The sequence below is a fragment of the Anser brachyrhynchus genome, assembly GCF_964034855.1.
Source record: "Anser brachyrhynchus genome assembly, chromosome: 6".
In the NCBI taxonomy this organism is placed as follows: Eukaryota; Metazoa; Chordata; class Aves; order Anseriformes; family Anatidae; genus Anser; species Anser brachyrhynchus.
Window position 1 is genome coordinate 43,139,258 of NC_137700.1, and position 27,848 is coordinate 43,167,105.

The window sequence follows — 27,848 nt, forward strand, 5'->3', positions numbered from 1 at the left end:
CTGCACCTCCCACTCCCCTGCCCCCAGCTTTGTTTCAGACCCAGATAACTCCAGATGGTCACCACCTCACTGGGACGTGATGTTGTACCATGCAGAAAAAAGCTCTGCCACCCCCAGAGAGGATGGAGTTGGGTTTTGCAAACATGGGAGGAGGAGGTATAGAGGTTTTGAAATGGCTGTGGCTGTCAGGTGAGCAAAACATTTATTTTCATGAGGATTTTCACTGACTGTAGTAGTAAAAATTCTTAAAAATTGCCTAAATAAGTATTTACACGATACCGTAACCCAGAATGGTTTCAAAGGAGCCTTTATGATCTGTCAGGTCAATAATCTGCATTTTTGAAAGTCCCTGAACACATATTTGCATGATCTGTATTTCAAAAGGTCTAGTAAATATGTATTTGCACAACAGACCATAACAATCTCTTTTAAGCCATCGTGGTCTATATATAATGTTAATCCTCATATATTCCAAAGGAGTTTTATTTTCCAAAATAGCTTTTATTAATAAGATATTCAGATGCTGTGGTTCTGAGGGCAATAGAAGGATGTAATCAAAAGGGATGAGGATGGCTTTTCATGCAATTAAAAACTGATTTAAAAGTTAGACCAACAGTGTAAGCAAGCACTTATTTTCACCCCCCTTTTCAGGCCATGGAGGTTTCCCAGAAACCTCCCTCTTTGCAGATCATCCTCCACTTTCTCCCCTGTTGCTGGCAGACTGTATCCTCTGGAGAAATTCTTCCTGGCAGGCAGCTGGCAATCTTTTCAGTGAAAATATTTCTGTTGTGCTCTGGGTGGGAGAAATAGGGCAGAGTGAGAGATGTTGAATTAGGAATCTGAAAGATGTACCAGGCAATACATTTATGGACCCTTAGTGAATGCTTTTATACAAGGTCTGCTTTGACCAAGGTCGTGCTGCTCTTTCCATGCCAGCCTGAAAAGGAACACTAGGCGTACTCTTTTCCAGAGGCACATTTAGGTATGAGTCATTGAGATTTGGCATTCTGCTTTTGCTAAGAGATGTCAGCTATGAAGTGCTGGTTCTGACCCTGAATGGTGTGCTACCCATGTCCCAGGATCCAGGGTCAAATGTAACGATGAAATTCTGCATCCACTGATTCCCATGGGCAGTTTCAATCACATTTCTTCATCTCTACCATTACAGCCTTGCGAGATGCTGTATGGCACGACCTGGTGCAGGGCTCCTCCATGTCTTCTGGCTGGACATGAAGTAGTGAGTCCATGATTAACAGTCATGGCTGGAAAGAGGCATCAGAGTTTGGGATGGAACTTGGGGTTTTCTAGGAGAAAACCACATAAACTGAAGTTTGGCATTCTTCACTCCAGTTAACTTTGCTGTAGATGTGTACACGCCTCTTAAATATGGAGGCTGTTTAGTTTGGGAATGTTTTTTAAATTTGGGATGTTCCCCTGGTTGTATATACTCACACAGCAAGTTTTCTATGACTGTATCAAGGCATCAGTCTTCACATTCAAGATGCTGTACATGCTAATTTGAGTACAATTGCATCATCAGATGCAGAGCAGAGACAAATGTAGTTTTATCATTACTGAGAGTATTATTGTGAAATTATCAATATCCCAATTGTAGCAACGTATTTCTTTTAATAGCAGATCCTGAACTTACACTCTTTTGATATGATCAGAACTTGATGTTTAAAATTACAATGCGTTTGATTACTTATTTGTCTTTTCTGTGAACAGATGCTCTATTTCTCCAGCTACTTGTATAATTTGTTCAGTTTATATGTCTCACATTGCATTAACTTACCTTACTAAAATAACTTCACTCAGAGGGATCCTGTCCCATTTTTCCAACTGAGACTTTTGGTTTGGAGGGTGAAACCTGAACATCCTCACTGCCACCAGCTAGCGGTGCAGGCTCATACCACGAGCTGCCTGTGTGCCGTCCGCTCCTCCAGCTTGCTTGGGCATATGGTACAGGTAAGGAAGGAGCCTGCACATCTTGTTTCTGTTTGGGAAGGAAGCACACCCTGCACTTTCCCCGAACATAAATTCAGCCAAAGTGGTATGTCATTAATCAGGTGCAGGATCTGGAAAAATCATACAGAGACTTTGTGTCTTATATTAAAAACAGCAACTTATGGCTGGTTAGTTTGTTTATTGAAAATGTTTTATTAACACTGTACCTTGCAGAATGTGCAGAATTGGACAAAATAAGATTATTTCTTCATCCACCTGCACCTCAGTTTTTCTGCATAAACAATTTGGATCATGAACTCTAAAAATACACTTGTTGGTGCCATAGCCTACACGGCATGTAAGTCTGTCAGTTCATGGGGAATGGCAAAGCACAGTACAAGGTATTTCCAGACTTAGAAGGCTTCCCCACATGAATCTGAGTCAAAGATTAAACTCAAGCTTCATAAAGCTCACTAGCTTTTTCGACAAGGCTATGAAACAGCACCTTGGTTTCTACGTGTTTTGCTTTAGATCAGGTGCTCTTGTTGTGCATGGAGATGCAGAGGAAAGGCTCACCTGAGCTGGCATCCTCGCTGGTCCGAGTGCTTTGGAGAGGAGCCAAGGGAGCAGCCTCCAAAACACGCACACATGCAAGATCTTCCGTTTCTCATGCACTGGTAATTGCCTATTAACATAATGCAAATCAAAGCCCCTTTCGTAATGCTGGAGCCGCAGCGCACAAAGATTTTCTTGGTCCATTAAAAAGACAATTTTACTCATGCAGTAATGGAAAACATCAAACTCAAATAAGAAAGTGGGTGCCTCTAAGTATTTCATATTTTACAGGAATATGTTTTAAATGAAATACTGCTTGACAGATAAATTACATTGGCTTTACGTATGTACCCGTCTGATTTAGTGCTACCAGCAGTGCAGATGGTTGGCGACAACTTTGTAGGTGCTTAAACATCTTAGTACATGAATGCAATTTTTGCACTAATGCAAAACACTTGCGGAATGACCCCTCAGATGTAATGTTTTCCATTGAGAGAGTTGATTTGGACTTACAGAGAAAAAAGTTATATACAAATTACTTCAGGTAACCTGTAGCCTTTAAAAAGAAAAGAAATGCAATTATATCTGCTCTCTGCAGCCACAGTTTAATGAAAACTGAAGACTGAAATGGTCTTTCTAAGTTTCAGAACTTACAACAGGTCTCTGCTTATTAACGGAGCAGTTGTACCAGCAATTTGTTTTTGTAATTATGTTCTTTGTGGTCTACAGTTTTCAAATAGTGATGCAAAAAGGACAGCTGGAAATACTGCTAGTTGCTTACCTAATCCCTAGTGAGAATAAAAATAGATAACAGTAAATGAGACTGTATGTGGGAAGCTAAATTAACAGTCAAAGCTGAGATTTTTTTTAAAGATACAGTATACTTCAATGTATGCATTAAAAGATGGAGATGAAATGTATTAAATATCAGTAGGAATACTCGGCCCTTTGATTACATGAATGAGGAGCAGAGCTCGTTCCTTGGCTTAAAGCATCCCAGTCCTGTACAAAGCAAATAATGAGCTTGACCACAAAATTGCTGATATTTCCCATGCAGAATACAAACACTGAGGCAAAATCATTGCTTAGAGAGCAATGTGAGTTCTCCTTTCTAGGCTTATATTTATTCTCAAAAGCGACTACAGAGATTCATGTTTAAGCTGATTTGAATAGGCTTCAAAGACGGTCACTTTTCCAGCAGCAGCATTTTACCTGGCAGCAGGGAGCTGTGCATGCATCGCGGCGTGAGGTTGTGGGACCAAGTCTCACGGGACATATTTGGGTTTAGAAGAAAGTCAGCCAACTCTAGAAAGTCTGGAAATGTATGAATTCCAGCTCAAGGTTCATGCAACCACACAATCAGTCTTTTCTCACACATCCTTCCTTTGGTTTCCTGAGCGCCACGTTCCTCGTTTTAGTTTAATTGCTAGGAGCTGTGACGGTACTTCCTACTAGTGTCTAAGTGCCTTCAAGCTTCAGAGCTGAGGGACCATCCATAACCGCCCTGTGGATGCACCTTTCCTCCATGAGTAGAGGGACACAGAAGCTTTGAAATTTCATCTTACCAGGAGTTTTACCTGCATTTGGGTAACCAGCTGCTGAGCCAGTCTACCAGCGGGTATCAATCAGCATGTCACTAAGCCATTTTGCATTAGCTGAGGATGTAACCTGCACTATTCCCTCCTGCAAAACAACATCTCGTATCTGTCAGTGCATTGATGCCATGAAGGTAAAAGCGTGATGGGGTAGAGAGCTGATATTTGCTGTTGGGGGCGTGCAGGGGCAGTCGGGACTTCCCATAACCGTGCACAGCTGCAGCCTCACTGCTCACCGCAGCAAAACCCTCAGCGCCTGGGAACTTCATTTCCTGACCTTCACTTTCCTCTTGAATATTCCTCACAGGTCTGGGGTGAAGAGCTTGGCTAAAAAAAAAATAATAATAATAATAATAAAAAAACTTAAATATCAAAATGCACAAAACAGAGCCAACAGGAAATTCACACTTTGCAGAAAGCAAGAGCCAAGAGAAGCGCTGCGATCACCGCGCCTCCAGCTCGTGGTGCGAGGTTGCACGAGGCGAAACATGGGTCAAGCAGCAGTGAGCTCCTCGGGCCTCGTCCAGAACGGGCTGAAAGCAGAAGGGAGGCTCCCCTTCGTTTAAGAAGTAAAGCGGGAAGCAGAAATACGGCCCAAGTTCTGACACCGTGCCTTCAAGTACATTATTTTCTCAAGGTGTCCAAAAGATCGGTGAGAGCTGCTGCCTTACAGAGTGATTCTCACAATTCTCCAGTGGGCCGGGTACGTGAGGAGTGTGCACAGCGCTGACTTGTTAGCTGCAGCTTTATACCCCAGCTTTCTCTGTCTGAGTGCATCCATCCCTCTCTCTTGATAGCTAATGAACGGTCTGCTAAAATAAATAAGATCCCTCTACTTCCCTAGAGGCAGGGAGGAGAGTGCTTGCTGCTAGCCCATAAAGTTTGGCTGTGTGGGGATGGGGTCTTTTTTTGTCTTTTTGTATTTTTTTTTTCTCTTTTGCTATTGAGGGAGCCAATATGAAGCGCATTAAATTTTCCTTGAGGATTTGGTTTTGCTGTATCTGAGGCCAGGTAAGAGAAGAACAAGAGGAAAGCCACTTGATTTTGTGCCTGGAGCAAAGCTAAGCGGTTCAAGGCCAGAGTAAACACAAAGCAAATGAAAAAAAAAAAAAGAGAGAGAGAGAGAAGGGGAAGCGTGCGAGAAGAGAGGTCCTGCGATTTAGCACTGAGCAGGGCTTGGAAGAGCCAGAGGCTGGACTGCTCCCCCAGGACTGCCTCCCCTGCTGGCGTGCCCCCCTCCCGGCCGTGTCCCCAGCCCAGCTCCACGCCTCCCAGAAATGCTCCGTCCTGCACCGCATCCTTGGTGCCGTCAGTAGCTGGGTGTCTGTGAGCACCTCTGCAAACCTGGCGCCGTTCCACCGCTCGGTCGGACTCCAGATGGCAGGATGAGGTTTCCTCGGTTTGATCTGTACTACAACAGACTTTTAAACAGGGTTTTGTCGAGACCATTTCCAGCCCTGAGCTGAGCTCCTCTCCTAGGTAGATCACTGCTCAGAAACACTGAAAAAAAGCCCCCCAAACTGTCGAGAATTCAATGTAAATGGCTCAGGGGAGGCTACAAGATGTCTGCATATTTTGGAAGTATATCTGCTGCTCAGATATCTGAATTGGATATGCTGGACATACTCAAAATATTCTTTGACAAGACATTCTGATCTAGTTGGACCTGCTCAGAGAAGGAGGTAGGACCGCATGACCCCTGGACAACCCTTCCAACAAAATTAGTAAAACCTAAAAACCCATTATTGATAGTCTTAAAAACTGGCTCATGAGACGTGAACTTCAATCATACACCTACATACATACACCAGCAGGTATATTCACAGCCATAGATTATGCACAACAATATAAAATCCCCAAAAGGCAGGCTTATTCTGGATATTCGGTCCACCAAGCTGAACTATTAAGAACACTTTTGGGAAAAGAGAAAAAGTGCAAAAACTGAAATCACAATCCCATAACAGAGACGTACCTCGCGCTAAGGAGACGGGGAGATGCAGTGGCACAGTATGTCTTGCTCCAAACTGGGGGGCAGACCAAGGCTTCTCAGTCCTTTTAAGAACATTGTAGGAATAAGAGCAATGTCGCATTTGTTCTAATAGCAGGACTCTGATGTAAGGAGCTCTGTGCATATTTAATGTCATATACACTTTCAGATTATTTTGTTTAACAGATATTTACAGCCAACCCAACCTGACCTTCCTTGGTTTTGAGCAGGAGGTGGGGCTCCATTTGTCTTCCAGCCCCCAAATCCCCCCCTGGCTTGCTGTCTGCCAGCAGCATTTCATCGTTTTTTGTGGCTTTCAGCTTTTGCATGAGGTCCCCAAGGCTGCATGGCAGGAGAGACATGGGGTTGTGGTGTAGGGTCTCTGTGGACATTTCTAGAGAGTGCCCAGCTACCAGCTCCCCTGAGATCGAAGGGAACTTGTAACGGTGCTTGGGAGGTGCCTTCTCCTCCTGAGCTGTCCTGCTGATTCTCCTGTCCATCTTCTCCACCGAAGAACATAGTGTCTTAACTCTGAATGTCACCTCCTGCATGCAAGGAAAAGGCAGAAGTCAGGATGGGAAACGCCTCCCCACATAACTCATAGTCCAGGCCTGACTCTTCATAGGGAAAGTGAGACTTAAACTCACTTGTGGTCCTCACCCACACAAACAAGGTCACAGAAATTATAAAAATCTTTAAAAAGTTGAACAGTCATGGTCTGTGTGGCTAAACTGCAGAGCGAGCCCCACTGAGGGTGCTCAGCATCCTCTGCCCCTAGCTGGATCAGGCCCCAGCATGCTGTTCAGCATTTCCCACAGCAAATCCCCTGGTGTTGGTGAGTCCTGAGCCTGGTCCCAGTGGTGGGGGCTATAACTGCGCCCAAATTAAAGCAATCAGATTCACAGGGAGGAGAGAACTGAGGTGTCCCTCGAGGCAGCGCACCCGCTGCCCCCAAGGAACGGGCTTGCGGATGGGGACGGGTGCCGCAGCCGAGCAAGGCGGGGGGGTTTGCCAGCCCCAGTGGAGGTCCCCCCCTCCTTTTCCCATGCAGTAGCAGCGTGCCATCTCCCCAAAACGCTGCCTGGCTGGCGAGCGCGACGCCAACATCTGTGTGCCAGCTCTGCAGGGCCGCGCGTGCCGTGCGCGATCCATCTGCAGCAGGCTGCACGTGCCAGGGGCTGTGCTCAGGGGGGCTGGGGAAGGGGGGGGGGCTGCCACAGGAGGAATCCACTACAGAATTAAAAAAATAATAATAAAATAAAAATGTTTTTTCTTGCTACCCTGATTTTTTTCCTCTTTGGTTTAAAATTCCCTATTGACTTTAATCAAACTCAAGCGAGATTCACAAGCTTGGTCAATTTAGGGATTTGGAAAGAAAAAAAAAAAAAAGGGAGGGGATTTCAACCAAAGAGAAAAAAAAAAAAAAAAAAAGAGGTTTTGCCAAGCAGGTTTTCCCAAGTTCTCATAGCTCCGCGTTACATGGCTCGGTGTCTGGAGCAGGCTCCAAGCCCGACTTCCAAACGACCTGGAAGGGGTCCCAAAGCGGTGCACTGCGGGCACTTTGGGGCCCCTGCTCAGCAGAGAGCTGCGGGCAGGGCGCTGGAGGAGGCGGGCAGGGATCCCACATGGAGAAATCCATCTCACCTCCAAAAGGCAGAGCAACCACGGGCTCCAGCCTTGCGGTTTTAATCCTTGCGTTTAGCACTGTTGTTTTCCTGGAGATGTCTAAGTAAGGCTCACCTTAAAGCCCCTTCTGAGAAAGAAAAGCGAAGTTACTCTCTCATCTTTTTAACTCTGTGAAGTAGAGACTAATAAATATGCAAATGTGATGCCTTTTTACCTCCCCATTGATCCAAAAATTGAATCTAGCCATAGTTGTGTCCTGGACGGTGAGCACTGAGCTTCATTTTCTAACCTCTTGTGAGTCTCAGTTTAATTTACTAACAGGTTATTCTCAGGACAGATCACGCACCATGTAAGTGTAAACAGAACCAGGTATATCTGCGTGTGACTAACCGGGTGCCTTGGAAACCCCAAACCAGGGTCTGCTGATATGGTCAGAAGCCACATGTGCATGTCGGATGCCTGCAGAGGGGGCAGGGATGAGTCCAAAATCTTAAGGCTTTCCTTTCCTGCGGTGGTAGAGCTTCTTATGGCTTCTGGCTACCTCCCACCTGGGCTGTGCAAGCAGCCAGCTGGAATTTCATCTCCATTCACAGCCTTCACCTTGGTCTGGAAGTGGATTTGTTGAGTGGCCACTGTGAGAAAACCATTGGGTCCCCCGAGTCCAGAACAAGCCTTATTTCCACTTTTTTTTTCCTCCTGTTGAAAGAATTCTGCATGCCACCTGGCCTTGCTGAGCAGTGCCTGCAGCAGAACTGAAAAGCCATCCCTATTTCCCCCTCTTTTTCTGCTTCTTGAGGTGTCAGCTTCTTCCCCCTCCACACACCTCGGCGCCGGTCGGGGCCCTGTGCTGCGCCCCACGGGCTGCCCGCTGCCCGGAGACCCCTCCAACTCCTTTGTGTGCCACAGGCCCATGGGCTGCCAGGCTCCTCAGTGTCCTGGTACCTCCAGCAGCACTTGTGGTCACCCTCCTAGCTCCAAAACCCAGAAAAATTCACCACACTGGTCGGTGGGCCACCACTCAAACAGACGCCTACAAGGAGATGATGAGTAAGCTCAGGGCTGGTGTGCAGCCACCCTCTCCTTCGTCGTGCAGGGCTCATGCCTGGCAGCGCACAGAAATAAGTCACTCGGAAGGAGGCTGGGACACGCCTGGCAAAGCACAGAAATTGGAAAGGAGGCTGGGAACCTCCCGGTTGGAAGCTGGTGACCGGTGGCCCCACGGCCGGGCGGGGAGGCACGGTGCCAGGAGCACGGTGTGCACGGCAGGGCTGATCGGCCGCTGGTTCACCGCAGCTTTTGGAGCACACGGGGGTTGTGGTTATGGATTTATTCTTATGTGAATTACAGCTGTTGGTCGCGAGCTTTGCCCAAGAACAGAAACACAGCCCCTTGCTGCGTCTGGGAGGGATGGTCTCGGAGTTTAGAGCCTGTTGTGGGAGATGGTCACATCCATGCACCCGAGCTGGTGCTGGAGGCAGTGGGATGATGCCCAGGGATTTGGGAGCAGTGAGCTGCCGTTTGGCAGGGGCTGCCACAGCTGGGGGGAGCTGAAGAGCTGCTGAAAAGTCCTTTGGCTTCAATCACCACGCTTCTCTGTGGCAGGGGCAGGGGGTTGCACTGCAGAGCGGGGGGAGCAAAGGACCAGCCGCATGTTTGAGGCCAGTCGTTATAAATTACCTTTGCTTTTCCTCGGTGCAGCGTCAAAGGTGGAGCAAGCGTATTTTATTGGTAACAGAGAGAAACCCGGGCTGTCAGCTCCACGGGATGGGACTGTGGTGGCTGGTATTGAGCTCTTCCCAGCGTTTCCTACTGCTGAACCCAATCCTGCCACTCTTGGTGACGGTGAGCAGCACCTTGGTCTGTTTTGCAAGAAGGCAGACCCTGCCGCTTAGGTTTTCCCTGCCCAGCATTCATACCTGACATTTAAATCAATTACCTAGACATTTAAGTCTCTTTCACGTGCCAGCACATGGCCCTTGTAAGCCTTTAGGGTTGGGGGTGAGGAGGGGGGTGTTGGCTTTTGCGAGCAGTATGTACGCTAATTCCAACGTAAAGAGCTGCAGTAAATCACTTAATGCCTGAATCAAGTTAGTTGTTGTTGTTTTGGTGAATTGGGACCATATTCGGGACCATAATAACCTAATAATGGACAGTGCAGGCATAGACCACACTGTAATGTATATTGTAGGGGAATATGGTAATAGTCTGAAATGGCAATTCTCCTAAATAAATAGCACATCAACTTACTTAAACCTAATCATAAATGGGACAAATTGGACCCATGTGCAAACAGAAACCTGAGCAGAAGGCAGGAGTTAAAGAAGCCATTGTTTCCCAGCCTGACCCTGGGCAGAGAAAGCCTGTGTCAGGTTACATCTGTTAAAATGATTCTAATGCCAGCCCAGTATTTTAATTATAAATATATAAAACATTTAATAAGAAGACATTCTGGGCTTACTAAGCCTTTAAAAACTGGATGTGGGCGGGGTGGGTAGAATGGTATTCCATGTGCCCCAGACAGAGTGCCAGCGTATAATGATTGAATGTTTTCCTGTAATAAATTGAAAAAATCTGGTTTGTAAGAATGGATCCAAATCACTTGGCATTAGAAAGGTAATTTGTTACCTAGCTTCCTCTTGGAAACAGGCTGTGTCCAAGTTTGCTGGAACTTAGTTTCTAGGGACTGCGATGCCCAAAAAGAGAAAGAAAGAACAACCAGGATGCTGGTGGCTCTGGTGCTAAAGCGTGCATGTGCGCATACACACACACACACACACACACACACACACATTCTCTGTTATTTCTACTTCTCTTTTTTTTTTTTTTTTTTCCCTCGGAGTTTTGCAGTCCTCCCTCTCATGGCTCTGAACACAAGATTCAGCAGCCAAAAAAAGAAAAAAAAAAGAAAAAAAAAAAAAGAGGTTACTCAGGACAAAAGCCAGATCTATAGCCACCTTCTTTGTACCTTTCCAAATCTCAAGCCTGCTTAATTATGATTAATTGCCACATGGATAATCAGATACAGTTTCAAAAGGTTGGAGATGACAGTCCAAGGACACCAGGGAAGAAGGAAGGTTCGCCTTTGTTACAAGAAAAAAAATACCGGGTCCCTTCCTCAGCCCATAACCTTTTCTTATTTTAACAATTCCAAACGGAATTAATACCATCAGTATATTGTTCCCGCTCCTGGGAATTGAACTTCAACTGTACAATTTCTGCAGCTGTCAGTTTTTTCAGACCTCCTGTCAATAACGCAATGTTGGGGTGCCCTTCTTCTTGAATGAAAGCAGTTTCAAGTTTCTGCTTTATGTCTGTGCTTTCTGGGTGGTGTGACATGATGAGAAAGTATAAAAAATAATAACAGCAGTTAAAAAGCTTCCACTCTTGACTTAACTGGATCAAATGTAATAGACTACAGTCTTTTCTCTTGATTTCCTTTGCTTGTTTTAGAAAACACTGTGAAAAGTGCAGGAGATTTTGTCTTGCCAGCTCTTTCCTCCATTTAAAATCCCTTTGGCTAAGTCAAGGATCACAGTATGTCATTTCCAGCCTAACAGAAGTGCTGGGCCTTGTTCAGCTCCTATTACTAGGAGGCAAATCCCTAGGTTGCAGGCGCCAGTGTTTCTGCGTTTGGCTCCCTTCCCAGTATTGTTTCCTTCATTACATTCCAGAGTGCCTCTCAGCCAGTTAATGTTTGCACTGGGAGGTCCAAATATCCAGCAATCAGCACTGAACTTTTCTCTTTTTGTTGAGAATTGCAGGTTTCAAATGCAATCACTGGCTTTAAAGGAAAACTTACAGGTGAACACAACAGCACTAATTTCCATTTTATTCACAAACAGTTATATTTTCTGCAGTTTCTCCATGTGCACTCGTAAAACGGTTTCAGGAGATGTCTGGCTTTTTCAGGGCTTGCAGGGGCTGGAATTGTGTTACGGTTTTTGGGGGCGGATGCTGCCCTCCACCCACCTCTCCTGAGCACACAGCCCTCCGTTACCACGAGCGCTCCCACATTCAGCCGTTATCTCTTGGTGTTACTGCTGGTAATGTGCTTGTGTTCCCCTTTTTTACTGAAAATGTAGTGAGCCAAGCACGATGAAATAATTTGGATCACATGAATGGTCAAAATGTTTGCTCAGACTTAGCACCTCGCTCTGAGTGGGCACGGGGTGGGAGCCGTGGGTCCCAAATTCCTGGGGAACCCATTTCATTCATGAGGGCAAAGGCAAGTTGCAGCCTTTTGTGCTGTTTGCACCTGAGGCACTGGGAGGCGTGGAGGGGGTTCATGCCACGGGTTTTCTGAGAATATTGATTTTCCCATATGACTGGCAGGGGGTGGCTTTGGGTGGATGGGGACCCACCCTGGACATGGGGTGTCCCCCTGGGGAAGCACTCCTGTTGTCCTGCCACCAGAACCCCCTGTAAACATCAAGAAAACTCCTGTACATTGACCAAGGGTAAGGCCCTTCATTTTCAGAAGCTGATCAGGCTGAACCTCAGGCAACTTGAACTGTTTTATAGGAAGGCTTTTGATAAGACAGCCCCGTGTAATTTGCTTGCTACGGGTTTACTATTAAGTTTTGAGACCTAGCCATGGGTCATAGGCTTGATTAAGCAATTAAAAAAGTCCACGACATTTCCTTGTGGGGAAGTGGGGAAAAAAAAAAAAAAGTGCAGGTTGGGAAATCCTCAGTGTTTTCCATAAAGCCTCCAGCTATGCTTCCACGCATGATCATATGTCATATGGATGGTGTCATAGCGTCCTAAGGGTGCTAGCTCGCAGCGATGATATCGAATTCATGGAAGTGTATATGCTCAGAGAGAATACTAATGTTAACTCAGTCTAAATAACAACACTGCCAAAGGAGGAAAGCAAAAGATGAAATACAGTGGATTTCAGGAGGCAACAAGCTCTCATTTATTAAGATCAGAGGCATTTTACAGGTTACAAATCATAAAGCAGAAATAACTTCATAATATACAGGTCAGGAATGTGCCTGGGATATTGAGGAACTATTTCCTTGGCAATAATCTGCCACAGATAGTCAGAAGCGTGCATTTTCTGGCACAACAAATCATTGCTGATTAATTTTGTCTGCCTTTGTCTCAGAGAAGCAACAAGACACTTTGCCGTGTATGTTGTACTTACTCTGCTTCCACAGTATTCTTTTTCAATGCATAATTTTTTGCAAGATAGGCCAAACACAATACTCTTTGTTTTGGCTCTTTGGCATCATTTTTGCCTGAACGCAGCATGCGGTGGCTGAGTGCGCGGCTCAGGGGCTGCGGGGCGCGTGGGCTGACACCCCCCAGAGGGGCTGTCACACCCTCTCCTGTGCACCTGCCAAACCATCTATCAGGAACACACTTTGAATATTGTATTTCTTCTTGAAGAAGATGAGGCCGTAAGCTTAAAGCTAAGTTCTTGTAGTGGGTGCTGAACAGGAGCCCGAGAAAGCACAGGGCAGCAACAGCAGCAGTGACCGACTGAACTTTTCCTCTCCGCTGGCACTTAGGGACAAGCAGTCTGTGGAGATCTCTGCAAGGAGAAGAACTGGAGTTTCTCCTTTCAGGAGCAGCAAAAGCAGGGCTGGACGCAACTGCAAGGTGGAGGGAAGGACCGTATGGCAGAGCGGCATCTTCCCCCACGCTTTATTTATTGCATCCTAGAGCAAGCCCAGCTGGATGGTGATCTGCCTCCCCAACTGCTCGGAGGGCCTTCACAGCATCCCCTGAAGGACAATAGATATGATAAATGCCAAAGGCAACGTCAAAACCTATGACTTTCCTAACATTAACTTAATATTCACAGCTATTAAACATCAACAGATCAGAAATGGACTATCTCCAAAGCAGGTGTTAAACTTCTCTGGGCTCCCTGTGCCGCTGATGTGAGACAGCCAGCAGGTTATCATTTCTGAGTGCACCTTCTACTTTCTCGGAGTTTCTGCAGGTTTGAAGAGATTCCCAATTCCATCCTGGTTATACTGAATCATTCCTAAATGGGCCGTGGGGGAGACTTCTCAAGAAGTAAGCTAGGTGCAGCAAGTGAGAGGCTCAGGACAAGCAGCCAGGCAGGATTCACTGCTGTGATAGGAAAACAGAGCAGAAGCGTCCTGAGGAGGGAGATTTTGGAGATTTACTCATCAGTGAGTAAATCCTCCATAGGAGGAGGGGAGGAAGGATAGTGCCCTTACAAAATCATAATTACAGGGTAATCAAAACTTTTCGTGTAATTGTTCACAAAGAGTGCAAGTCAGATTTGGAGAGAAAGACAATTTCTGTTGCTCCCCCGTCACTGCCCCAAATTCTCTCCATGGCTCACATCCCTGTCAAAGAGTTGGATTCGGAGGGGAACAGGGTGGCAGCACCAAGCTTGCAGAATATGATCAGGTGGTGTCAACCTCCCAATGTCTGCAGAATCTGTGTGTTTAGGGCACGATGGAGCAGCCCTTGGAGCTCCCCTTGGAAAACACTTTTGCAGGGCTTATATCTGCCCGGAGAGGCTCCTGGGCTTGACCTCGCATCCTCAGCTGAAGCTGGGATGGTTTTTGCTGTTTTGGATACGGCAACATCTCCCAGAATGTCCAGGAGCTTCATAACCAGGGCTGCAAAGAACTTAGAGAGGTGGTTTCTTTCTCTCTTTACCTAATTTGTCTTCCGTGGGATTGAAGTCATCATGAAAAATAGTATTGCTGTTACGGCTTCTGCTGTCAATGCTCGCCTCCTATTTGCATTCCCCAAGCTCCCACCTTCATCCTCATCGTTTTCTCCCTTCAGAATTATAACAAACCCCAAAACAATGTGTTCATAACATTTCCTCCGATTTCAAAAAAATGAAAGAATAAAAAACAGCTAGCAGATGCTGATTTTCTCACTTAACTGCACATATTTTATAGTAATTCTCTCTGATTTTCTCCCAAGACACCCACCTGACCTTCCTTTCTCTCCAGTCTCTCCCAGCAGTGACCAAACACTGCTAATCATGTGATATTCAGCCATGGAAATAGTCTGCAACTAAGAGAAATTTACCCTCTGACCTCAACGCCTTCGCATGCACAATAGAGACCAAGACATGTCTTTGCGAAAAGGAATGCATTTTCATTGGCAAAAACTGATTTTTATACCAAACCAAATTAATACTATGAAAAGAATGTGGTTTGGTGTTTTTTGTTTGTTTCTTTTTTTCCTTTGTTTTGCTATTTCACAAAAGCAATACAAATAAAATAAAAAAAACTATTCAGTGATTTTACAATGAAGAATAACAAAATACAGTTTCCAAGAATTTTGAAGGAAGCTAAAGTGGAGCATGGTAAATACTTTTGCTTCTCTCTACAAAACTGCAAGTAGTTTACAAGTGTGAATTAATGTTGAATTACTGTGCTCTGATGAAGAGCAGGGATTATTTAGACCAGAAGTTTTCACCCTCATCCACAGATGATTTAGTTGTAAGAGCATCTCCAGCACACGTCCTTCCCCATTGCAGGTGGGAGCCTGAAGTCTCTGTGCTAACAAAACCAATAATATTCTAGGAAAAAAAAAAATTTGGGGGGAACTGTTGAAATGAATTTCAGCTGCCTTTGTTATCTGAAAATAAGGAGGAGGCTCTACACCATCTGAGCCGTCAGATTTCCATGCATCACCAAGTGCTTTACAGGGTGTCGGTCAGCCATGACAAGCTCGGGCACACTTTTAGCTGGAGGGGCTGTGATGCAGCGGCTGAAGTGAAGAGTCTTGTTCACACACCAGTTCTGTTGCAAGACCTGGGAACAGAACTTTTCTGTCTTTCCCATCCGCAAAGAGCAAAGCTGATATTTTTCAGTCTAGATTATTATTTTTTTTTCTTGGATTAAGGAAAACAAAAATGAGAAAGAAAGAAAACCAGTGACTCATTTCAGTTTCTTTGCTGAAACACAGCTGCCCTTGTCACAGGAACATGATTCTTAGAGCCTGCATCCAAAATTTATTGCAAAATAAAACTGAAACTTTTAAAAACAACCAGGCTAAATGTTGTTTCTAATTCTTTTTTAATATGTATTTGTGAGTGTATGTCCAGACTCCAGCCAGGATCAAGGGTAGAACTGGAAACTTGGGAGAAACAAAGTTCTTGTGAAATTTTCAGACAAATTTTGCAAGCCCACACAGCCTACATTGGTTGGACAAACTTCAAAATAACTATGCATTTTTCAAAGCTTTGATGCTTCTGGACCTTGTGAGATTCCTGCAGTGGCAGGTCAGTTTAACTGCGCCCACACAACAACCCAAAGGTAATATTGTATTTCTTTCTCTACTTTTTGAAAATGTACAAAAAGGCATGAGTCCAGTGTTCCTAGGACTATGTACATGCAGAAGTCTCCTCCAAACTTTCGTGGTGCAATCTTTCCATTTTAGGAAAAAACATTCTTGCTTTGCCATGATCTTTGTTCCTGAGAAATACTGAGACCATACTTCTGAACTTTGAATGACCACCTCGCTGATGTTAGTAACTTTCCCTGTTAGCACAGTGCCATGTTTCTACAAATGGTCATATACCTTGGTGATAAAACCGCCTTGTTCAGGAAACCTGTTCAGCAGTGACATTTGCTGTATGGAGCTGTGTCTTGTGAGCCTAAAATTTGAGCTGCTTCTTAACTGAGAACAACCTGGTTGGCACTGCATACTGCCCAAAGAGGAGGGAGTAAAAGGATGTGAGGGAATCAAGTGCTTCAGAAAGGACTTTTGCTCAGCTTGACTGAAATAAAACAAAAATGTTGCTGTGTGAGTAAGCCAAGTGTGATCGGTGTTTGCAGCCTCTTCTTCATTTCATGGGTAAGGCCAGAAAGAAAAATGTCCTGAAGTTGGGCAGGGAGGCAGTGCAGAGGACAGCGTGAGATGGGAGGGAAGAAAGATGACCTGGTTTTGCTTCCAAGGTAATTTTACATCACTTTAACTATATTTAGTTGTATTTATATTTAATAGGGTAGCAACTATTGGACTGAGATTTTTATTGTTTTTTTCTGAGTAATTTAAATTTCCAAGAGGTGTGGGGGTTTTTTTTGTTGTTGTTGTTTTTTTTTTTTTTTCCTAAGACTATGTGACCTTCTTTCATGAGTTTATTTTAGATCTAGTGGAATGTCCCAGAGAAAATTCCAAATGGTCCTTAATATATGAAATGTTTCCAGAAAGGAGAAATTCTCAGTGGACTATGAAACTATTTTTCAATCATGGTGTATGGCACACAAACCACAGCTGAGTTTTTTTCAGTAGGAAACTATTGCCCAGTGGGTTAAAAGAAAATAAAGGATAATGGGATTTTTCCGTAAGGCTGGAGCCGTTCACAGGGGTTTCCTCCCCACTAGATGTCACTGGAACTGTTTGAAATGTTTGGAACAAACAGCCCCAAACTGCCCAGGTTTGGAGCTTTGTTACAAATATGAGACTTGGACCAGGTTTCTTTAGAGCTTTTCTCTGCTTCATGGGCCTTTCACGGGATCCTGGACTAAGTGATGGGTAAGCATGCGTGGTTCGTGCTCTGGCACAGATCTGGGGACAGTGCAGGTGAAACTCATCAACCTTGACATTGTGCTTGGAGGATTTGGTCTTCTTTGGGCAAGCCAAATGGAATCAAAGAAAATGCCTGGGTGCCACCACCGTTTGGCTGGGGGGGTCTTTGAAGGAAGAGCAGGGTGGTGCAGAAAGCGAGTGGCTGTCTCAGCACACCTCTTCCCGTGGCTGCAGCCACCCAGTGCTGGGAGCGCTGTGTTGTGAACCACAGACAGAGCTTGGGCGCTCGTGCACTCTGCCATAAAAACAAGGGAATTCTGACAACTCGTGCCATTAAATTTTCCATGGTTCTCCTCCTCAGGAGTACCGATGTTAACCTCATGCCGCTGAGAAGAGCAGCTCCTCGTATTATTAGGGCTACTATTTAAATTCTCCCTGTAGTTCCAACTGACTACAGGAATCTTCTTCCATTCTTATTCAAAATTCAGTTTAATGTGATTATGTGGCCATGCATCAAATATGGCAGTATAATATGTCCTTTCATCTACTTGCCATAATACATCCCTTTTAGTGCCACATAAATCCCTGAAAATATTGCTGTCTTCTGCTCTTGAGATTCTTCATGTGCCTCTTTGCCTTACTGCCTTCCTCGTCTATTGTATCTCCAAGCTGAATTAATTCTTTTTCTTCCCCAACCTGGCTGCTATGCTGTAACTCCTGCTTTTGAGCAGCCACCATGAAACAGCAGCTCTTCCAGAGTAAGAGAGGAGCCAGGACGAGCCCGGTGCTGGCAGGACCCTCCCGGCCGTGCCAGCGTCCAGGCTCTGCTCCGGCTGGCGGCTGCTCGCAGCCTCCCTGGGCTGGCAGCGCCTGCTGTCAGAGCAGCTCAGCCGCAGGGGCTCTTGCAGCACCGAGGAGGTGGTAACTGAGGAATTAAGGGAGCCAACACCGGGCATCTACAGCGGCACCCCAGCAGTGACAGCGGCTGTTCTGCTCAGCCACAGAGGTCAGCAAGTGGGATGTCACTGGGAGAAACACAGGTCCATGTGGGGGCCTGGGCACTGCCCTGTGATGCTAGAGATCTGCTGCTTTTGCAGTGACAATTTAGTCCATGCACAAGCTACATTACAACACACTGTATTTATTTTACACAGGTAACTGCAGGTGGACACCAAATACCTTGAATCCCTTTCCATCCACAAAAGTGTAAGCATTGCACCACGGGCACCTGCTGGTTCTTTACTGAGACTCCTGGTTGTAACTCCTCCTCTAGGATCACCTCCATCAATCCTTTCCCCACATAGGCAATGGAGAGCACAAGCTTGCCTGTGCCCCATAGCAGCAATGGGGCTCCACAAACTTTCCTGAACCCCCCTACTTCCCTGTGCTTCACAGAGTGCATATTGGTGCATATTGCATTTTTTAATTAATTAATGACCCGCTTGCACCACTTCAGCTAAACCCACCTGTAGGCACAGTTGACTCATGAAGCATACACAAGAAACAAGGGTATATTCCCTTACACAACTTCTGTATTAAGTTGTTACATTAAGCCGGCAAACTTTCAACCTGCTCAGTACTCAATAAATTTAAGAAAATGAATTGAAGCTACTTGCCTATTTTAATATGTACTCCTGAAGACATTTTCCATTTTTTTTCATGGTTTAATTAAAGCCTCATGGCAATGGTATGCTTCTTTCTACCTACTATGCCAGTGGTTAAAAAATTACGGGACTTCAAGTACCCTGCATGTCATTAATTGCTCTGCTGAAGATAAAAGAGCAGCGATATTTTTATCACAACTGCTACAGCAGGCAAAATTAAAAGTGCCCCTTGCTCATGCCAGTGGAGCCAGCCGGGAGCAGGGCCATGGCACTCACCACCCCCATCCCTGCATCCCACCACCTGCTGATGCCCAGACCCCCATTCGTGCCCTTCCATCTCGCAGCCCATTTTGGGAACTAGTTCATTCTGCCGCAAGTCCTGACGAGCGGAGGAGCTTCCCCGCCCCACTGCTTAACATTAAAAAATAAAGTAGAGAAATCTCTAAATTAAGAAAGTCCTGGCAGAGTACATTCAGCGCAGGACAATGCAGAGGAAGGTTACAAGTATATTAGGATAAGGGCACCACAATTATATGAAGAAGTCTGGAGAGAAAAGATTACATTGTTCTGACAACAACATTTTTCAAACATTTAGACCTTTAATATCATTAATTTAAAGTACAAGATTAAATATTTTATGCAAATATTAGACAACAGCAAAGAGCTCCGCATATTAGGATTTAAAACAAATTGAAAGCATGCAAGACATATTCATTTCTTAAGCAGTTTAGTTAAAAAATCGGTATTGTCTCTATTAGGATTAACTGACAGTAACTCTTTGTGTTCAAATGGATTTAACTTCACTCTGGTTTGTTTTCCAGATATCATTGTCCTCCAATAATCATGGATAAAGGGAAACGTAAAAGGACAGATCAAGCAAAAATATATCTTCACATCATAAACACAGAATTATGTTTAAATTTCATTACTAAATGGGATTTCGGCTTCATATACCATGCCTAATCCTACAGTATAAAAGATGTATAAAACCTCTTGACAAATTCTAACAGACTTTCTGGAAGTTGCATATATTGATTAAAACATCAAGCAGTTACATACAAACCAATAATGAATTACTTCTTGTTGGAAGATAAAACTTTGTGATATTTAAAATTACAGACTTGAAAGTAAGTAAAATTACCCCTAATTATGCAGAAGGGAGCAACACCTTAGCAGTAAACAAGATAAGCACCTCAAACAGCACTAATAATTTTAATTAACATTTTCTAGTTTCCTTTCACCTCCTTTCAAGGTCATCTGCTACCTTCTCCTGGTACAACATTACAGCACAGTGTTAAAAACTTACATTCCATTACTAATCACTTTGATAAGCCAAAAAAAAAAATTACTTTCCAGTACAGATTTTTTTATTTAATCACTTAATCATGTGCAAAAACAAATATTGCACTGTGCAAAGCTGCCGGGAAGGTTTTTGCAGTGAATTGCTATCAGAAGTCAGACTCCAGCAACCAGGTTTTGGTTAGTTTTGGGGGCCTGATTCTAAACACCAAAGGCAAACTCCTTCCAGGAGCTTTGTCTATGAGCAGAAACCCACTCACATTTTAAGCATAAGTTTAAAAATTTGGACTATGTCTGAACTTGTGAGTATTCAGACAGCAATCAAAGTTCAAAAGAATAGTGAACTGTGAATACTGAAAAATGAAAATTTGGCATAACATGTTAGCCTGCACAGTATATACATTACTTTATCTTAAGCAGCAATTAGAAAATGAATGCTCAGGACATGATTTTGTTAAACTCTTTCTTTTCTTTTTGTAAAACAAAAGTTGGTAAGAAAAGGGCTTTGTTATATCAGTGGGTTTGTTCCATGCCACAAATTTAATGTACGAGGTCACTTGGAATATAATGTGTAGAGAAAGAATCTCATTAGGCTAAAAAGAATGTAAAATGTGTCAATTTGATCCAAATGAGAAGTGTAGTAAAACCATGTTTGATGTTCATGTGCAATAAATCTTTAACATTTGTCTGTAAAGTATTAGAGAACCCATAGGGAAATCTCTATTTGTGATAGCTGCACATTTTCAATGATTTTTTCCTATAATCCTTTGTTGACATTTAGCATATGGTAACAGAAAGGAAGATCCTAAAATGAGAATTATTAATTATTATTCTAACGTAAACAAGATGGACACCTTGCCTGTACCTACGAGGCTTTTGAGAAAGACAGAAATTCTGAGAACCTCCCGCCCCCCCTTCTCCCCCCCTCCCATCACTTGGGGCTGCTCAGATTTTGGTCACTTTGGGGGGAGAAAGTATGAAACCAGAGGTGCCCTTGTTGGGGAGAAAGTATGAAATCAGAGGTGCCCTACCTGGCCGCGGTCACCACAGTGTGAAAGTGTCTGATGGCCACATCCCGCCAGTTGGGTTTTATTTTGATATATTCATATTGTTAATTACCGTTGTATTTCAATTTTCTCTCTAGTATTTTTGTTCATTCATAATAGCTTTATGGTTCAGTGGACCGAAATGACTAAAATGAAAGATTTCCAAGATTTCTTCTGGGAGTAATTTACAAAAGACCACAATTTTTTAATTGTTCCTGATGTTTAGTTCTGGGTATCTGGAAGAGGAGAAATCAGCCCAACTCTTTTAGTTGCCACACCAACCGTATCGGAGACGGATTTTTGATCTCTGTCGATTGCTTCGTTTTCTGCAGCCCAACATCCATATTCTGAGAACTGGCTTATAGCAATGCTGTGGTGTTTATATTTCTGCAGCTCACACTTGCTTTCGCAAGAGAATTACGAGCTATTTACGTCCTTTGAGGAGGCTCAGGGAATAATGGGAGAAATGTCAGAAACAATTAAGAAAAATGGAGGCATTTCATTTAACCAGTAGAAGAAATACATAACTTTTGCTGAATGGCTGAACTCAAAGTGCCACAAGATTGCTACAATATGAGCTCTGGCTCCTGATTATCACGAAGCTGTATAAAAAAACAACCTTACAACACTCGCATGCCAAAGGTTGCAACACAGTCTTTGGCAGGAAACGTGAAAATGCTCCAGCATGGGAAAAGTCTTCGAGCAAACTTGCATCTGTGCTGATTTACGTTTTTACAGCCGCGCACGCTCTGCGCCAAAGCAACAGCAGCTTTCTGAAGCCAGCAAATGACTTTATGGCCGTGGTAACAGTCCTCGCCGGGAAGCGGCACAGCACCGGCACAGCCGTGCCCCGCAAACCCACATCCCCAGCCATACCATCCTCTGCTACAGCATTTGCCCATCTCGTTACAGCCGTGCAGGCCCTTTATCAATATATGTGGTGTTCTCGGCCGAGTTTTCTTTGGCTTGCAGTCTGCTTTACAAAACCGCTGCATACTTGACAGTTTGCCCTAGTTAAAAATTCTTTGGTCAGAAAAAGCCCGGAGAATGAAACAGTATCTGGTGTTGTAAAATCTTGACCAGATTCTGAAATATTGCCTAAGCCCCTGTCAACTTGAAGGTGATTTCTCCAGGTCATGGTCTGGAGGGGAATTGATGGCACAGCGTGCAGCCTGTGGCTGTTCCGCCTGCACTACATCTCCGTCGGGAGTGTGCGCACTCACCTTCAGCGATCACCACTTTCCGAGCCCCTCTGGTTTTGACAGTATAGTTGCTTTTATTCATAGATTACAGGCTAAACATAGGAAAATGAATCAAGAAAAAAAAGCTTATGTGCCTACTGCTTTTTTCATTTCTCTATTTCTATCTGAGTGGTTATCAATTACCTAATAACCCCGGGAAAAAATTCTACCTGAGGCAGAAGTAGAGATAATACCTGGTGCTTGCTTCCAACTGCTCACCTCAGCTGTCCCAGCATTTTTCTGATGGTGTGAGTCCATTTTCTAGCTTTTATGGCTGAAGAAACTGAGGCACAAGCAGATGAAATGATGCACACAAGGTCCAGCAAGCCAAAGGTAAATCTGGTTATAATGGACAAATACCAGTGTAGTGACCTTCTGGACTGTTCAGCAGTGCTAAAATTAAAGCCATCACTCATGATAGAAAGGGCCTCTTCTGGTACAGTTTCTGAATGTGTCTGTAAACTATAAGGCTGTGGATGAACATAAAATTTGAATATTCTCATTATCAGACCATAGTAATTAAAGTGCTTCTGTCAACAAGGTCTTGATGTGCTTAGTTTTAAGCATCTGCCTAAAATTATACTGAAGCAAAACACAAGCTTTGGTATTTTGCCAAATAAGGGTAAGAGCTTAGGAAGAATCAGACGAGATCACCCAGCTGTATAAATTATTAGTCATTACATTAAAATAAGTTCTATATATTTCTGGCATAAGCTCTGACTTACAGTTTTGAAGGGAATTGTCCTGAAGTTACAATAGCCCTGCCCACGCCTTCCTCCTGGGAAACCAAGCTGGCCCCAATAACCCTTTCAGATCAGTGGCAACATTTAGGGTCTTAATTAGAAGGAAAAAGACCTAGTTTTTCATTCTCTTTATTAACCCCAGGCTTTTCTGTATTGTGGTACTGTTTTTCTCTTAAAGTCTCAGAGCTTCACCCAGATTTGAGCAAGTTGGGAATGCCTGAAGGAGAAACTGTACAAAACTTTGGAGTGAGACATCACTGCAGGACTGCCTGGGGTTCAGTGCTACCCCCATCTTTGGTTTGCTTTGGTTTGCTTTGGTTTGCTTTGGCTGCTCAGGGTGGACTGAAGTATTCATAAAATGCTGTTTCTCAAACTTCTGGAATGGATACTAAGGAGATTTTTGTCTTGCTTTTGGGCAGTGACTCAGCAATGCCTCCGCACCGGTGAGGCCAGAGGAGGACACCCCCCAGTGCCATCCCCTGGGGAGGCCACCACAGGAAATCAAACCTTCACCCACTGCAGGAACTCCTCAATATTTCTGCAGCACAGTCCTGGGGGCCAAGCCATGCCTTGTTCGTCTCTCCGGGCATCGCACTGGGGATCAGGCACGTTGCTTTTAATATTCCTAATGGTTCTTTTTCCTTGGCCTAACTTTATTCCACTCGTTTTGAAACTCTTGACAGCCTTTCATCAAATGCTTCTGACAAACTCAAAGCATATCTAACATGGGCACTAATAATTTAGTACTGTAATTTTATGGGTATTTTAAAGTTCCTGAGTATTACTATTATTTTATGGAATGGTTTTTCCTCCTTTTCTTTGGTCTTTCTTCCTATATTCAGTGGAATTATAGGTGAAATGTATTTCTTGGCTGTTGTTTCATCTTTTGTTCATAGAGTTAAATATTGCACTAGTTAAAGATTGCACGAGGCCCCCACATTAAAATTTTATTGTATTTTTGTATTTATTTTTGGCCCAGATCTGGGGGCCTCTCAGGCTCAGGCCTTGTGTAATTTTATTGGTTTGTGGGTGGAGGAAAGGACAAAAATGAGGTTTGTGGCCAGAATGTTATCTTTGGCCATACACATCTATCTGAGGGCCTGATTCTCTCTGGTTCATAAGCACGTAAATCTTGAGCAGCTCCACTGGAAAAAAAAAAAAAAAAGGGGGAGGGGTTAAAATGATGTAAAATGGATGTAAATTAGATCAGAATCACCTCTGTGGTGGTTGCAATGTAAGAGTTTTGCTATTTATGATGTAGCTGGGAGCTGTTGACTAGCCTCTCTAAAGATAAGAGCCACCTATAACTCAGTGGTGGGCATCTTTTTTTTTTCATTTTGACTAATGACTGCTGGCTAAACGAAAGATAAAAAACACTTGTTTTTATGAGCTCTAGTGCCTATAAGCAACAGCAATAAGAACATAAAACTAATCACGCTGAGAATCACAGCTGAATTTTGGTGACCTTGCTGTTGAGTGAAAAGCACCTTATTCTACCCTCCTTCCACGTCCAAAAAACTATTGAATTCAAGTGCTAATACACAGAGGTTTCAGCTTTAATCAGTTTTTGGTTTTGGTTTTGTTTTATAAAAGGGGGACCAACACATCCTCTGGGGTCTGGGTCTGCATGTTCTACAGCTCACCGTGAATCGTGGCCACCGTATCCTGAGCTGCTTCCTGCCTGGTTCATTGCCATCACCACCATCATGTTCCTCCCCCAAACCTGTCTTTCTCTTGCTTCTTTGCACATATCTTCATGTCAGGTCTTTGGCTTGGAAATGACTTCTCCTGTGAGCCAAACCTTCTTATTCTACACTTTAAAATCCTTATGAAATTTGGCTTGCCTTCCAAAGCTAAGCCTCAGCTCCCTTGTTACTCTTCTAAATATAAAACATTTTTATTGCATTAAGCTATGCTGAAAAAAAAATGACAAGACAAGAAAAGAAAAAGAAAAGAAAAGAAGGAAAATCCCTACACCCAATGTGAAGCAAGTGTTCAGCATAACAGCGTATCACGTCTTTTTGTTTTGTCTTGGTATCATCTCCCTTGCACATGCTCTGGGCTAGCTATCTGTATTCCTCCTTGTGTGTCTCCAGCACTGAAAAGCTCTATAGCAGTCACAGCTAAAGAGTTGTTTCTGGTCTGAACTGGAGAGTTTTGGAAATGGGAAAAGCTGTCCCATTACTGATCACACTGCACCACTTCCTAAAGAGAAATCTGTTTTCTAGGATATTCATTTAACACCTTCCAAATACATTAAACTTCACTTTCCTATACGACTGAGGGGAGCCTTTGAAATGAGTTATTTATATTTTTATGTGTCCATTTCATTCATTATTTCAAATATAATTTTAATCATTTCAACAAAGAAGTGTCTTAATATTCCCAATAATGGCACTTGTTAGTTTAAATATTAAAATTCACATTAGGAATTCCCTTGACTGCATGTACATTATTTGCATTATAAATTGGGTGCATGTCTCAACTTATATATATATAGTTTATATGCATATACATATAAGCTTATGTACATATACGTATTTTCCAGAAAATATAGAATTTTAAATGATCTTATCTGATTTGAAAGTGCATAGCAAATGCCAAAGTGATTAGTGATAAACAAGGTCCTAACACTCCAAAATTAAAAGCTCTTAATTTTCAACTTTAAATAAATCCTCATTGTATAGCAGAAATAATTCCTCATAAAGTGTTTCCAACATTCAGAGAATGCTTTTAGGACATACAGCATTAACATAATTTTTTCGACTGGGGTTCTCACAGGACATCTGATGAAGTCTCTACCCTTAATTTTAATTGCGTAGGCTGCATTCTTAATTAAAAACTGTACAAATGGATTTTATGCCATGCCAAAAGAAATCTGAGTTCATTAGTTATAAAACCTTTTAAAAATTGATGTAAATTTGTGAATTCTTTAAAAGTTTGATCTCAGAGTTCTCATTTTATGTTGAGGAGCCTTTTATCTAGAGAATAATAAAGCCAATAGAAATTAAGATAATCTATGTTTTGTTTTTCTTTTTCTTCCTGTTTTTTTTTTTGTGTGTGAGTGTGTGTGTGGTGTATGTGTGTGCTTGCGGGTGGTGGGAGTCAGAGTGTGGGGTTATGTCTTTATGTCATTATGCTTTTCCTTGAAGAATCAAATTCATTTAAATCTAAACTGTGAAGAAAATTAGAGTGGGAAATGCACTGACCCTTTTGTACTGGGTTATATAAATATAAGTTCATATATCTTTTATTAATTCTTCATATTAAAACACAATCACATCATCTCAAGCCAATAAACTTAATGGAAATCTGTCAAACTGTAACTTTGCAGGCAAACTCTGGACATCACTTAAAGAAATATGTGCACCTTATTGATTTTTATTTTAAAGTCTGTGAGTTGTTAATTAAAATGCTTTTCCATAACTTGACAAGCCTTCAAATAATGAATGGGAAACTATGAGAGGTTTGCTTAACCTGACCAGTCGCTACCCTTCCCCTTGGCCAGCACAAATCTGGCTGCTCAGGACCGTTCTGAGTCAACAGCACCAACCTGGTACTGGTTTTGGTTACACAAAATATCACATGTGGTCTTAAAAAATACGGGAATAAACGTCCAGGACTGAAGTCAACATTTCCTGTGTTTTGAATTATTCTGCAGCGTTTCATTATTAGACCCAACCTCTATGCCCACCTTTGGGCAGATGCACCAAGATGTACCCCACCAGCAGCCTTGGCGGGGGTCTTTCATGCTCAGGTTTGTGGCAAAGAAAAAGTAGAAAAAGTGAAATTTTAACAACAGTATTTCTACTTAGTATTCAAATCCAGATTATATGCCAGTATTATAGAAAGAAAAAAAAAAAAACAGGCAAATTAAACAATGAATAAAACAACCTCTACAAGGAACCATTCTATTTCTTTCCACCCTCTTCGATGATTTGTGCTTTTGAGCATCTCTGCCACTGGATCTGGCCGAGCGTGGCAGCAGTGGTGTTGAAATACCACATGAAAAGCTGTGTAAGTGCTTGTGACATTTACAACATGAGCTGAGGCAGGAAACACCAGAAGTCTCACAGGAGATACGTTCTCATGAGTTTCCAACCCATTTTGGCAGAGTGAAGAAGTTAGACTTTGGACAAGAATCGGATTTTTTTATTTTTGATTTTTTTTATATATATTTTTTAAGGAACATACTTCAAACAACAAAGCCGCTCTAGAGAGTGAGATTGAGATTAAGATTTGCCCACTAGCACATCCTACAGATCATGAAAACAATATTCCAGTATAATAGAATATTTTGTGGTAGAAAAACACCAAATTGAAAAGAGCTTTGGTAATCCATCAGAATTAACCTCCACCTTATCCCCCAAATTCAGCTACCTAGTAATCAATTTGGTGCAGGAGTAAGCTTTAGGGAACGGTGTGATTCGTCAGCAAATTCAGGCAAACAGACTTCTCCGCATACACAAACTTCTTTTATTAGGCTGTTTTACTATTTGAAATTTCTGAACACTTTCATAAAGCTTACCATGAGAAACGAGCCAGAAGGAATCGCTGAATTTAATACTTTAAGGAAGCAGGCAATTGTAAATTTGCTTTAACAAGGTCCAACAGTGCTGCTGGTGTTGGAGTGAAATGTGGCATTAAGAACACCACTATGATCCACTTGGAAACTTCTGTTTTATTATTTTATTTTTCCTAGCAGGAAGGAGAGTCTGGGGC

General features: G+C 43.2%; 3 long non-coding RNA genes across 3 annotated transcripts; 2 read left to right on the forward strand and 1 right to left on the reverse strand.

The window, feature by feature from the left end:
• On the forward strand, nucleotides 1–5,209 carry LOC308196903. The gene is made up of 2 exons (XR_013952495.1): nucleotides 1–189; nucleotides 1,169–5,209. It is a non-coding gene; the product is annotated as an uncharacterized lncRNA (long non-coding RNA).
• LOC308196901 lies at nucleotides 1,216–21,259 on the reverse strand. The gene is made up of 4 exons (XR_013952493.1): nucleotides 21,128–21,259; nucleotides 7,729–7,837; nucleotides 6,070–6,629; nucleotides 1,216–4,424 (listed from the first exon to the last, which is right to left on the reverse strand). It is a non-coding gene; the product is annotated as an uncharacterized lncRNA (long non-coding RNA).
• Nucleotides 15,948–26,652, forward strand: LOC308196900. Its single transcript, XR_013952492.1, has 3 exons — nucleotides 15,948–15,977; nucleotides 16,500–23,731; nucleotides 24,720–26,652. It is a non-coding gene; the product is annotated as an uncharacterized lncRNA (long non-coding RNA).
• Nucleotides 26,653–27,848: the final 1,196 nt, after the last annotated feature.